Source organism: Aquarana catesbeiana, linkage group LG04 (genome assembly GCF_042186555.1).
Source record: "Aquarana catesbeiana isolate 2022-GZ linkage group LG04, ASM4218655v1, whole genome shotgun sequence".
Taxonomy (NCBI): Eukaryota; Metazoa; Chordata; class Amphibia; order Anura; family Ranidae; genus Aquarana; species Aquarana catesbeiana.
Genome location: NC_133327.1, coordinates 351736675 through 351750973, shown reverse-complemented (window position 1 = coordinate 351750973; position 14299 = coordinate 351736675). Strand labels below are relative to the sequence as shown.

Sequence of the window (14299 nt, the reverse complement as noted above, 5' to 3'; positions counted from 1 at the left end):
TAACCTGACGCTGCCTGGGGCGACGCAGACCCTATCTGACCCTAAAACCTACCTTATATCACCGCTGGGCGATCAGGGGGCTAAACCTTTATTAGGTAATAAACGGCGGGTGCCCTGGCATTATAAAAAATAAGCTAACTAACCAGCATCACCCCTATAAGTTATAAGGTGATCACTGGTGAAAGGGTTAACTAGGGGGCAATCAAGGGGTTAAAACCTTTATTAGGTAGTATATGGGGGTCCCTGATGCTATAAAACGCTGACGGTGAACCTATATATTTACCTCCCTAACTAGCATCACCAGTGACACTAATACAGCAATAGGAAAAATGATCACTTAGTGACACTGGCGACGAGGGGTGATCAAGGGGTTAAAACTTTATTAGGGGGGGTTAGGGGGGTATCTTAGACCTAAAGGGGGCTAACACTAACTGCCCTACCACACTAACTGTCACAAACTGACACCAATGCAGTAATCAGAAAAAAAAAACCTGCTTGGTGTCACTGTGACAGGGGAGGTGATTGGGGGGTGATCAGGGGGTGATCGGGGGGTGATGAGGGGTGAAAAGTATGCCTGGTGTGTTCTACTGTGTGTGTTGTGTTGTGCAACTCACACAGATGTCTTCTCTCCTCGGCGCCGGAACGGAAAATACCGAGCCGAGGAGAGATGACATCACTTCCTCTGCCGCTGTTTACTGTACAGCAGCAGAGGAAGGATTTTATTGGCTGGGAGCGATCGCGAGGGGGGCCACGAATGGATGGCCTCCCCCTCACATCTGATCGCTCCCGGACAGAAGCATCGGACCCCCCGCCCGCAGGAGGCAGATCACATACCAGGTACGTGATTTTGCCTGCCCGTGCCATTCTGCCACAGTATATCTGCGTGAGGCGGTCGGCAAGTGGTTAAAGTATGAATATTAGGTAATTAGATTAAAGAAAACTTTCTAACATTTTCCTCTCAAAATGATTGATTAAACAATCTTAATCATTTTCTTATGTAAATCCATTTACAACCGTTTCTCATTGGTATCCATACATACTTTTTGATCTTAAGATAATTGATTTGAATATATTTGTAAATTTTGATTCTATGTAAGGAAAAAATGAAATGAATAAATCTTTTGCTATTTTCACCCTTTTTATTTTCTTTTACCAAATAATTAATCACCTTAATATTCATAAATTCATAAATGTAACATTGTTGTGCAATACTTTGAAATACGGATGTCACTTCAGAACTATATGTTTCATACTTTCCCTCCAAATTGTATTTAGCATAAATCTATAATCCATACAACCTTTCAAATAATCTTTGTCAAAATTTGAACTTAAAATATGTTTCTTAACTTCAATTCATTCATATATGTGAGATGATTTAAAAAATAATTACATTTTACATTGTAAAGTTAATCCTAACTTGTCTATATGACTTTAGAAAAAAATTACTGTTATCTTAATTAACACCAGATTCCTCCTAACTAAAGTGACTCTATAGTAAGGATGTTTAACCCTTTCAACTCTGAAAATACACTATATACTGATGTGTAAAAAATATCTCATCTTGATATGATAAACATATCACATCACAAAAATGTATATATATAAAAAACTGCAATGTATCTGATGGATAAATTATTTCATCAGTAGTCAAAAGCCAATTGTTTTTAGAAGTTTCTCTCTTATTAGAGGTCTTATGGTTTTTTCTTCATATTCTTCTTCCTGCACTCTGTAAAGTTGTAAAAACTCTATTGAACATTAAAAAAGACAACAATAATTATAATGAATGAATCTCTTATGTCAAATCTTCTCCCAGAACTGATATTCTTAACCACTTGCCAATCACCTAACGACGATATATGTCGGCAGAATGGCACGGGCAGGCAGAATCACGTATATATACGTGATCTGCCTCCCACGGGCGGGGGGTCCGATCGGACCCCCCCCGGTGCCCGAGGCGGTCGGCTTGTGACTGGGAGCGATGAGAGGTGAGGGGGAGACCATCCGTTTGTGGCCCCCCCTCGCGATCGCTCCCAGCCAATGAGAATCTTCCTTTGCTGTTGTATGCTAAACAGCAGCAAAGGAAATGATGTCATCTCTCCTCGGCTCGGTATTTTCCGTTCCGGCACCGAGGAGAGAAGACATCACTTTGAGTCTAAAACACACACACACTCAGTAGAACATGCCAGGCACACATTACACCCCCGATCCCCCCCAATCGCCCCCCGACCCCCCCCCCAATCACCCCTCCCCCCCGTCACACTGACACCAAGCAGTTTTTTGGGTTTTTTTTATTACTGCATGGTGTCAGTTTGTGTGTTAGAGCTGTTAGGGTTAGCCCCCTTTAGGTCTAGGATACCCTCCTAACTCCCCCTAATAAAGTTTTAACCCCTTGATCACCCCCCCGTCACCAGTGTCACTAAGTGTTCGTTTTTCTGATCGCTGTATTAGTGTCGCTGGTGATGCTAGTTAGGGAGGTAAATATTTAGGTTCGACGTCAGCGTTTTATAGCGTCAGGGACCCCCATATACTACCTAATAAATGTTTTAACCCCTTGATTGCCCCCTAGTTAACCCTTTCACCACTGATCACCGTATAACTGTTACGGGTGACGCTGGTTAGTTCGTTTATTTTTTATAGTGTCAGGGCACCCGCCGTTTATTACCGAATAAAGGTTTAGCCCCCTGGTCACCCGGCGGTGATATGCATCACCCCAGGCAGTGTCAGATTAGCGCCAGTACCTCAAACACCCACGCACGCACCGTACACCTCCCTTAGTGGTATAGTATCTGAACAGATCAACATCTGATCCGATCAGATCTATACTAGCGTCCCCAGCAGTTTAGGTTTCCCAAAAAACGCAGTGTTAGCGGCATCAGCCCAGATACCTGCTAGCACCTGCGTTTTGCCCCTCTGCCTGGCCCAGCCCAGCCAAGTGCAGTATCGATCGATCACTGTCACTTAAACACTAAATGCATAACTGCAGCATTCGCAGAGTCAGGCCTGATCCCTGCGATCGCTAACAGTTTTTTTGGTAGCGTTTTGGTGAACTGGCAAACACTAGCCCCAGGCAGCGTCAGGTTAGCGCCAGTACCGCTAACACCCACGCACACACCGTACACCTCCCTTAGTGGTATAGTATCTGAATGGAACAATATCTTATCCGATCAGATCTATACTATCATCCCCAGCAGTTTAGGGTTCCCAAAATTGCAGCGTTAGCGGGATCAGCCCAGATACCTGCTAGCACCTGCGTTTTGCCCCTCCGCCCGGCCCAGCCCAGCCCAGCCCACCCAAGTGCAGTATCGATCGATCACTGTCACTTACAAAACACTAAACACATAACTGCAGCGTTCGCAGAGTCAGGCCTGATCCCTGCGATCGCTAACAGTTTTTTTGGTAGCGTTTTGGTGAACTGGCAAGCACCAGCGGCCTAGTACACCCCGGTCGTAGTCAAACCAGCACTGCAGTAACACTTGGTGACGTGGCGAGTCCCATAAGTGCAGTTCAAGCTGGTGAGGTGGCAAGCACAAGTAGTGTCCCGCTGCCACCAAGAAGAAGACAAACAGGCCCGTCGTGCCCATAATGTCCTTCCTGCTGCATTCGCCAATCCTAATTGGGAACCCACCACTTCTGCAGCGCCCGTACTTCCCCCATTCACATCCCCAACCAAATGCAGTCGGCTGCATGAGAGGCATTTTCTTTATGTCCTCCCGAGTACCCCTACCCAGCGAACCCCCCCAAAAAAGATGTCGTGTCTGCAGCAAGCATGGATATAGACATGACAACCGCTATTATTGTCCCTCCTGTCCTGACAATCCTGGTCTTTGCATTGGTGAATGTTTTGAACGCTACCATTCACTAGTTGAGTATTAGCGTAGGGTACAGCATTGCACAGACTAGGCACACTTTCACAGGGTCTCCCAAAATGCCATCGCATTTTGAGAGACCCGAACTTGGAACCGGTTACAGTTATAAAAGTTAGTTACAAAAAAAAGTGTAAAAAAAAAAAAAAAAACACAAACAAAAATATAAAATAAAAAAAAAATAGTTGTCGTTTTATTGTTCTCGCTCTCTCTATTCTCTCTCTATTGTTCTGCTCTTTTTTACTGTATTCTATTCTGCAATGTTTTATTGTTATTATGTTTTATCATGTTTGCTTTTCAGGTATGCAATTTTTTATACTTTACCGTTTACTGTACTTTATTGTTAACCATTTTTTTGTCTTCAGGTACGCCATTCACGACTTTGAGTGGTTATACCAGAATGATGCCTGCAGGTTTAGGTATCATCTTGGTATCATTCTTTTCAGCCAGTGGTTGTCTTTCATGTAAAAGCAATCCTAGCGGCTAATTAGCCTCTAGACTGCTTTTACAAGCAGTGGGAGGGAATGCCCCCCCTCCCCCACCGTCTTCCGTGTTTTTCTCTGGCTCTCTTGTCTCAACAGGGAACCTGAGAATGCAGCCGGTGATTTGGCCAGCTGACCATAGAGCTGATCAGAGACCAGCGTGGCTCCAAACATCTCTATGGCCTAAGAAACCGGAAGCTAGGAGCATTTTATGACTTAGATTTCGCCGGATGTAAACAGCGCCATTGGGAAATTGGGGAAGCATTTTATCACACCTATCTTGGTGTGGTCAGATGCTTTGAGGGCAGAGGAGAAATCTAGGGTCTAATAGACCCCAATTTTTTCAAAAAAGAGTACCTGTCACTACCTATTGCTATCATAGGGGATATTTACATTCCCTGAGATAACAATAAAAATGATTTAAAAAAAATGAAAGGAACAGTTTAAAAATAAGATAAAAAAGCAAAAAAATAATAAAGAAAAAAAAAAAAAAGCACCCCTTTCCCTCCCTGCTCTCGCGCTAAGGTGAACGCAAGTGTCGGTCTGGCGTCAAATGTAAACAGCAATTGCACCATGCATGTGAGGTATCACCGCGAAGATCAGATTGAGGGCAGTAATTTTAGCAGTAGACCTCCTCTGTAAATCTAAAGTGGTAACCTGTAAATGCTTTTAAAAGCTTTTAAAAATGTATTTAGTTTGTCGCCACTGCACGTTTGTGCGCAATTTTAAAGCATGTCATGTTTGGTATCCATGTACTCGGCCTAAGATCATCTTTTTTATTTCATCAAACATTTGGGCAATATAGTGTGTTTTAGTGCATTAAAATTTAAAAAAGTGTGTTTTTTCCCCAAAAAATGCGTTTGAAAAATCGCTGCGGAAATACTGTGTGGAAAAAAAAAGTGAAACACCCACCATTTTAATCTGTAGGGCATTTGCTTTAAAAAAATATATAATGTTTTGGGGGTTCAAAGAAATTTTCTTGCAAAAAAAATAATTTTTTCATGTAAACAAAAAGTGTCAGAAAGGGCTTTGTCTTCAAGTGGTTAGAAGAGTGGGTGATGTGTGACATAAGCTTCTAAATGTTGTGCATAAAATGCCAGGACAGTTCAAAACCCCTCCAAATGACCCCATTTTGGAAAGTAGACACCCCAAGCTATTTGCTGAGAGGCATGTCGAGTCCATGGAATATTTTATATTGTGACACAAGTTGCAGGAAAGAGAGAATTTTTTTTTTTGCACAAAGTTGTCACTAAATGATAAATTGCTCAAACATGCCATGGGAATATGTGAAATTACACCCCAAAATACATTTTGTTGCTTCTCCTGAGTATGGGGATAGCATGTGTGTGAGACTTTTTTGGAGTCTAGCCTCGTACGGGACCCCGAAAACCAAGCACCGCCTTCAGGCTTTCTAAGGGCGTAAAATTTTGATTTCACTCTTCACTGCCTATCACAGTTTCAGAGGCCACGGAATGCCCAGGTGGCACAAACCCCCCCCCCAAATGACCCAATTTTGGAAAGTAGACACTCCAAGCTATTTGCTGAGAGGTATAGTGAGTATTTTGCAGACCTCACTTTTTGTCACAAAGTTTTGAAAATTGAAAAAAGAAAAAAACATTTTTTTCTTGTCTTTCTTCATTTTCAAAAACAAATGAGAGCTACAAAATACTCACCATGCCTCTCAGCAAATAGCTTGGGGTGTCTACTTTCCAAAATGGGGTCATTTGGGGGGAGGTTTATGCCATCTGGGCATTTTATGGCCTTCAAAACTGTGATAGGTAGTGAGGAGTAAAATCAAAAATGTACGCCCTTAGAAATCCTGAAGGCAGTGATTGGTTTTCGGGGCCCTGTACGGGGCTAGGCTCCCAAAAAGTCCCACACATGTGGTATCCCCGTACTCAGGAGAGGCAGCTGAATATATTTTGGGGTGCAATTCCACATATGCCCATGGCCTGTTTGAGCAATATATCATTTAGTGACAACTTTTTGTAATTTTTTTTTGTCATTATTCAATCATTTGGGACAAAAAAATTAATATTCAATGGGCTCAACATGCCTCTCAGCAATTTCCTTGGGGTGTTTACTTTCCAAAATGGGGTCATTTGTGGGGGTTTTGTACTGCCCTGCCATTTTAGCACCTCAAGAAATGACATAGGCAGTCATAAATTAAAGGCTGTGTAAATTCCAGAAAATGTACCCTAGTTTGTAGGCGCTATAACTTTTGCGCAAACCAATAAATATACACTTATTGACATTTTTTTTACCAAAGACATGTGGCCGAATACATTTTGGCCTAAATGTATGACTAAAATTGAGTTTATTGGATTTTTTTTAGAACAAAAAGTAGAAAATATCATTTTTTTTCAAAATTTTCTGTCTTTTTCCATTTATAGCCCAAAAAATAAAAACGGCAGAGGTGATCAAATACCATCAAAAGAAAGCTCTATTTGTGGGAAGAAAAAGACGCAAATTTCGTTTGGGTACAGCATTGCATGACCGCGCAATTAGCAGTTAAAGCGACACAGTGCCAAATTGTAAAAAGTGCTCTGGTCATTAAGGGGGTAAATCCTTCCGGGGCTGAAGTGGTTAAGCTTCAAGTAGTTGTTTTCATCTGGAAGGTCTAGAAATTTTAAATTTCTCTTCTTTTGGTGACTTACAAGTCAGATCCTGAAACAGAATGCAGTATCATTATTTTGAATTTACTAATACAAAATATACCTTCATTTACTTATTCATTTTACATATCACCAAATTGTAATGTAACTGTAATATCTGTCTTCATTTTGTTAAGAGCTGCGCAAACTGTTGGCTCTATATATAACCTGTATAAAAATAATAATAATAATATCACAATCCTAATATTTTATCATGCCATGAAAGACATATTTTAGTAATAACATTTCTATTTACCTTACTTTGTTCAATTTTTCTTAAACTGGCTTCTACTCCTTATGCTATTATTCTGTGTATTTTAACTACAAGAGGATGCAATTTCTCCATTTTGTCATGATTTGAAACCTTGTTTTCACAAACAAAGAAAGGTTTCAAAACAACCCAGAAGACTGAAGCAAACTGTATCCATTCACTTCTCCTCTTTAAGATTTAGAGTAATGCATGCTGTACTGTCATTTTTTGGCATATTACAATCCAGAATTTTCTATACAGTTTTTGCTGAATAGCATAACCATTTAACCATTCTTTGGGTAACACATAAAAAATACCTGCTGAACATCTCTAAATAACATTAACAAACACTGGCTCAAAGCCTCTCTCTGCACTTGTTCTAAAAATAGCATTTACAGGTTTTCTGAAAACATTTGTACAAACATAATTTGTGAATATAGCTGAGAATGTTCTGTTACCAAATCTACCTGTATAGATTTAAATTGTAAAGTTTTAAAAAATGGGCAATATTTGTCATATAATTTTCCTGAATTAATTCTCTCTAAAAGACATTTTAGTGAAAGATCAGATGTCTGTAATATGATCTTACTAGATCTCACAATATTTTCTGTTACCTTGACTGCAAAATAAACACTTAACAATTGATTCATAAGTGTGTCAAAGGTCTTTTCCATATTTGTCAAACCTCTGGAGAAAAATCTATTATTTTCTGATCACCTTCTTTTAATTGAGACAAAATTACTGAAATTGAATTCTCAGATACATCAGTATGCAAAACAACAGGCATTGACAAACCAACTTCAATTGTATTCAATGAAGGAGCAATATGTGGGTCCCTTTACAACATTTCAAAGGCATCTGTCTGGGGTTGACCCTACTGATCAAACACAACATTTTTTGTATCAAAAAATAAAATAATGGTTTAACTTTATCATCATATTTCTGTAAAAACTCTTTGCAACAATTTACGTCACTCAAAAATTGATATAGTGCCTTGTAAGATGTTGGAATTGGAATAGCAGAAAGGTTTCTAACTTTTTCCTGTGATTACTGTCTCTGTCCATGACTAATTTGCTTAAAAGGAATTCTACTTGACATCAACTGGATTGACTCTGTGTTTAGTTTCAGCCCTGCTGTTTGTAACAGAGTAAATAACTCAGACAAAAGAGTGACATGTCCCTCTATACTCTGTGTAGACAACAAAAACTTGTACACATGCTGAAAAATACATTCTGGTCTAGGAAATTTTGATAATACTTTCTTTAAACACTTGTGTACTAAACCATCACTAATATCCAATCCTGGAATTGTTCTCGTGAATGCATATGTTTCTTTATAAAAGGTGAAGGCAAAGTTATATTGACAATTTTTAGTTAATGGTACTGAAAAAATGACTATTGGCGATTTCCAGTACTGAAAACACTTTGGCCTTGGAATCCATGTGTGACATTAAATTTAAATTAGGAACAATAGGTTTGGTATTTGTAATGCATTTATTCAGTGATTTTAAATCAACTGATAAATATAACAAATCATCAGCATTCTTGATAAGCCATATAAAATTATTTACCACTGATTGTGCCTTCTAATATTCCTTGTTGTAAAAATTATTGTACAATGTCAGATTCTTGTGGCAACTTATACTGAACTTGGGGTTTAGGCTGTCTTCCCTCAATTTCTATTTTAATATCTTTAAACAAACCTGTATCAATTTTGGTCTGACTCCAAAGGCTTTTATGTGATCGAACCAATTGTTCCAATACAAGATTGGTTCCTGTATGTGGCCAATTATAATCTGAAGACATGTCAACTGCTGTACAAACATTTCCAACATTACTGTACATTAAAGGGTCTATTAAAATTGGAGCAACATAATTTGGAGTTGGAGAAGTCAATACTTTTTTTAATCCCGATTTTGGCAATGGAAGTAATCCATCTCTCTCATTGACAGCATTGCTTGCCATATTGATTGAACTGTCATTAACAGTCAGTGTACTGATCTGTTTGACTTCTGTGGCATAAGGCAAATCAATCGACCTTTTGTTTGGAGAAGGATGAATAAATTACTCATACATGTCCTCATTTTCTAATTCCAAATTTTTCTTTGTGAATCTAATTTATATTTTAAACATTCTTTCTGTACATGGCCACATTTCTTACAATGTAAGCAAGTAACATTTCCTGCCTGCTCTGAAACTTTGGTTCTGCCTGTGACGTGTATCTCACCACATCTTGGTCTGGCCTTACACGTGGCCACTCTCTGATTGCCATTTTGCTTTTGTCTGTCTAGACTTGTGCATACTGCATCTTTATTCATTCATTTTGGTTTAAGCAAACCTTCATAATCCTGGTCATCAATCTCTATAGATCGCATATCTGGTACAAAAGACTTCTGTTTAGAGTCTGCACTATCATTACGCTCTAAACTCTTACTTGACTGTGCTTTAGAATTTACACATATCCTTTTTACTTTATTCTGTAATTCAGAAAACTGAATATCTTTTATTTGAATTGCACTTTGCAAATCATCTATTCGCTCAGTCAAAATCGGACAATTGTTATCCTGCTGAGTCTTTGTTTTCCCTTTTGTACCAACAACATTCCTTTTAGGAACTCCTAATATCATTGTGTCATAAACTTTAATTAACTTTATCAAATTCCTAATCTGTTTGCTGAATTTCTTAAAAGTAAATTTTGATTTTTGTATCTTAATATTAGCCTGTAAGCATTCATTGAACATGTAACACCATAATTCATCATCTTTAACAAATTTTGACAGATTTTTGAATTCTAATTTACTCTCACTAGATAATTCATCAATAAAATTCATTACTTACCAATTTAGAACAAACTTCCTTCATGTAACACGCGTTCCCTCTCTTGGCGGGAAATTACATAGAAACCAAACTATTGAGAGAGAGCCTAGGCTATCTCAATGAAGATGGGATTTTTGAAGGAGAACATCAAATCTGTATAATAAGGTAAGCACAAATTTATTGGAATTGAATTAAAAAAACATTTAATTTAATCAGTAATCAATACAAAAATACAATATCTATTGCATATAAAATCACAAAATTCATGAAATCATTATTGGTGGTTGATATTGGGATATACTTTTACACAAGATGCTTGAATATGCAGAAAGCCAACATGTTTCTCAGTGTCCTGCTTCTTTGGGGGCGTCGCATGCATCTGTGGATTTATCTAGATTATATAAAATAACATTAAAACCACAATTTTCCTTAAACCCATCACCAATATTCATTAAAATATGTAGGTGCTTACTCACTTGAAGGTTGTCGGTGTTTAACATGAATCATGTATGGCAAAAGCTCACATCCAGGACTCAGTTTGTGGTATCAGCCAGCCAAGATTAATACCCCATGGAGGCCAGATCCATAAGGGTTGGATAATGTACTGTCGGACCACGCAATAGCCACAGTGTCATTCAAGTGCAGACTAAGTTATTGATCTAAAAATATACAATGTATTATATTCTAATGTTATGTATTATAACTGTTTGTTATGGTTAAATTGAACTAGATATTACATAAACGTATCCTAGTTCCTAGAACAGCCATACCCCTTGGCATAGCATATTACTAGATAGTTCTTAATGTGGAACCAAGTATTAACCCCATCTATACCATCAGTAGTGTTAGATGAGGTATATTAATAAGGTGTAATTGGTTAATCCATAGTCATAACAAAAAAGTACTTATATATTAATAAATAAACCGACATAATATGTCATAACATGCTCCATATGTAGTACTGGTATATAACTAAAGATATAACCAAGATAAGGGGGCACTGAGGTAATTAACTGCATGTCAGTATATGATGGAAATATATATAGTATGTTTAACACAGTCAGCTATAATTACCAGATAACTCATTGATAATACATTACAATCCATGCTATTATAGATGGAGAGTCTTACTAGCCTTAGGTAATATGTCATATTGAGCCAGCAACACGGCTGGGCAAAAATATTTCTCATCATGCCTAGTGACCATGTAATGAAGAGTTCAAAGTTTAAAATAAAATGTAAACTCCCGGTTACCTCTTCAATGTATTAGTCTGGCGCGGCTCAATAGTGGGACACCGTCCGCCCGCTAGTCTGGTGTATTTGCTGTCCCAGGGGAGTCACAGTGAGAGCGATCACTGTGCCTCCTTATATTTGCGTGGTCCCTGCCGGAAGTAACGGTCACATTGACCCCTGACAGTTCTTCCGGAGCGGGAGCCCCTGCATTGCGCATGCGCGAGAAGGCAATACAGCTGTCAACGCGCTACGCCTACGAACTTTTAGATGAGAATGAGGGTTCAATGGACCCAGATGAGTCATCTAGTGAGGAAGAAGATACTGATGTACCTAAATGTCCTGAGCCCCAGAAGTTCAGGCCTAAGTCTCAAAAGTTTCCTAATTTACAGACTTGCCCAGCAATCTGGGCTTTTTTGAAACAGACTAAAAAACAGATCGAAAGGTTATCAATCCCAAGTCAGGTAGATAATGATTTATCACAAGCTCAACGTTTGGCCCTTGATGGCATTATCCATAATGACCAGATTATAATCAAATCATCTGATAAGGGTGGGAATGTGGTTGTTATGGATAAGGCTACATACATTGAAATGTGTAATAAAATTCTAAGGAACCAAGAATAGTATCAATTGATCTCGGCGGATAAACTCGTTGAGGCCAGAGCCCAGTATAAAACCATTATCACTCAGGCACATCAGCAGGCCCTCATTGATAAGGACCTGCTGGAGTACCTTGACATTAAATGGCCTACAACGCCTACCTTCTATTCAATTCCAAAGATCCACGAAAGCTTGCAAAATCCACCTGGATGGCCAATAGTGTCTGTGATTGGCAGTCACACAGAAACGGCCAGCAGATATGTCGATAGCCATCTACGCCCGCACGTGATGGCATTACCTTCATATCTGAAAGACACTCTAGACCTTTTGAAAGTGATTGAAGGACTCATGGTGCCCCCAGGAACTATCTTGGCCGCAATAGATATTGAAGCATTGTATTCCAGTATCCCACATGAAAAAGGCGTCCAAACAATAGCAGCGTTCCTCAGAGAACAGGATAGGAATTATTGGAAACTCTGTCAATTTATCATGACACTTCTTGAACATATTCTTACCAACAATAAGTTCTTGTTCAATGGCTCCACTTACCTCCAGGTACAGGGGGTAGCGATGGGGACCTCATGTGCCCCATCATATGCCAACCTGTACCTGGGGGGTGGGAGCGAGAACTGTTTTCGGATGACGGCGCCGTGATACACCTTCACCACATTTTATTGTGGCGAAGGTTTATCGACGATGTACTGCTCATCTGGACAGGTTCTGCTCCAGAACTCTCGGAGTTTATGACATATATATCAAATAATAATTATAATTAGGGATGAGCCGAACACCCCCCGGTTCGGTTCGCACCAGAACCTGCGAACGGACCGAAAGTTCGCACGAACGTTAGAACCCCATTGACGTCTATGGGACTCGAACGTTCGAAATCAAAAGTGCTCATTTTAAAGGCTAATTTGCATGGTATTGTCCTAAAAAGGGTTTGGGGACCCAGGTCCTACCCCAGGGGACATGTATCAATGCAAAAACTTTTAAAAACGGCCGTTTTTTCGGGAGCAGTGATTTTAATGATGCTTAAAGTAAAAAAAAAAAAGTGAAATATTCCTTTAAATATCGTACCTGAGGGGTGTCTATAGTATGCCTGTAAAGTGACGCGTGTTTCCCGTGTTTAGAACAGTCCCTGCACCAAATGTCATTTTTAAAGGAAAAAATCTCATTTAAAACTGCTTGCGGGTTTAATGTAATGTCGGGTCCTGGCAATATGGATGAAAATCAGTGAGACAAGCGGCATGGGTACCCCCCAGTCCATTACCAGGCCCTTTGGGTCTTGTATGGATATTAAGGGGAACCCCGCACCCAAATTAAAATAAGGAAAGGTGTGGGGCCACCAGGCCCTATATACTCTGAACAGCAGTATACAGGCTGTAGGTTTGTTGTTAAGTAGAATCTGTTTGTAATTTTTAACGGGTACATTTTTAACGTGTTTAGCTCCAGCCAAAAAATCTTTTTTAAGCTTTTTGGAAAACATAGGAAAGGGTTATCACCCCTGTGACATTTGTTTTGCTGTCTTTCCTCCTCTTCAGAAGATTTCACCTCACTTTTTGTCCCAATGGATTGGAAAGCATCAGTGGAAAGGAGAAATGTTTTCCCCATATTAACTCTTACAGGAGAGAATTTCCCTTCCTAGGGGTAGATTTCACTTCCTGTTGTCTCCTTCCATTTGCAAGTAGGAGTTGTTTGTAAGTTAGTTGTTTGAAAGTAGGGTCCTGCCCTATATACTCAGCAGAAATTTGGGCCTTAGGTGTTGCTGTGGCCACAACACTGTAAGCCCTCACAGGGCTCTGCTGTGAAATATTAGATCAAGAATTGTAATTACATGCCCCTGTTGAACAGGAGCTGAAAAATTGGGCCTTAGGCACTGGTGCTGGTGCCACAACACTGCAACCCCTCACAGACACTCTAGTTGGAATGCAGGAACGAGCCCTGCTGCAAAGTATTACGTCAAAAATCGTAATTACACGCCCCTGTTAAACAGGGGCTGAAAAATTGTGCCTTAGGCACTGGTGGTGGCACCCAGAACCAAAAATGTTCTTACAAGCTATCAGCGTGATGATTGAGGAGGAAGAGGATAATTACTCAGGGATAGTCACTCAGCATCAGCATAGGCAGTCTTTGAAGGGATCTGAGATTTCAAAAAAAATTATTCGGTTACATCAGCATCAGGTGCTTGGTAGCTGGTGGTGATCCAAGACTCATTCATTTTTATGAAGGTCAGTCGATCGACCGAGTCAGTGGACAGACGCACCCTGTGATCGGTTACCACGCCTCCAGCAGCATTGAATGTGCGTTCCGAAAGAACGCTGGATGCAGGACAGGCCAGTAGCTCAATTGCATACTGTGCAAGCTCTGGCCAGTGATCCATCCTCAAGACCCAGTAACCCAGA

The 14299-nt window shown here is 39.7% G+C and overlaps 1 protein-coding gene across 1 annotated transcript in view; it reads left to right on the top strand.

Annotated features, from left to right (window-relative positions):
- The window catches only part of MCHR2 (melanin concentrating hormone receptor 2), a 314186-nt gene that overhangs the window by 151152 nt on the left and 148735 nt on the right, over window positions 1-14299 (top strand). The gene's annotated exons all lie outside the window — the stretch shown is intronic.